This window comes from Buceros rhinoceros, unplaced genomic scaffold (genome assembly GCF_000710305.1).
Source record: "Buceros rhinoceros silvestris isolate BGI_N320 unplaced genomic scaffold, ASM71030v1 scaffold24968, whole genome shotgun sequence".
Classification (NCBI taxonomy): Eukaryota; Metazoa; Chordata; class Aves; order Bucerotiformes; family Bucerotidae; genus Buceros; species Buceros rhinoceros.
Genome location: NW_010427786.1, coordinates 16,229 through 16,582, shown reverse-complemented (window position 1 = coordinate 16,582; position 354 = coordinate 16,229).

Sequence of the window (354 nt, the reverse complement as noted above, 5' to 3'; positions counted from 1 at the left end):
GCAGCGTTTCGCGGCTCCAGATGCCTGTGGGCTTTATTAGCGTGGCCGCCGTAGTAATGACTCCGCTAATAACGTCCTTAAATCGTGCTCGTTGCTGGGGGAGGCGGTGGGAGGAAGGAGAGGGTTTGTGGTCAGGGTAGGAACTGCCCAGGACAGGGACCGGATGATGAGTGCATTCAGACCCGCCCGGGCCAGATCCTGCCTTGGCTTATGGCTGGGAAACAGGGAGCGAGGCTGATCGGGTACCCCGGGAGACGCGGGCAGGGAGCCAGGCCTGAGAGATGGGTGGCACGATGCTCTGGCCCCATCCCTACGGCGGAAAAGCGCTTTCTCATCCCGTCGGCAGCAGCCGAA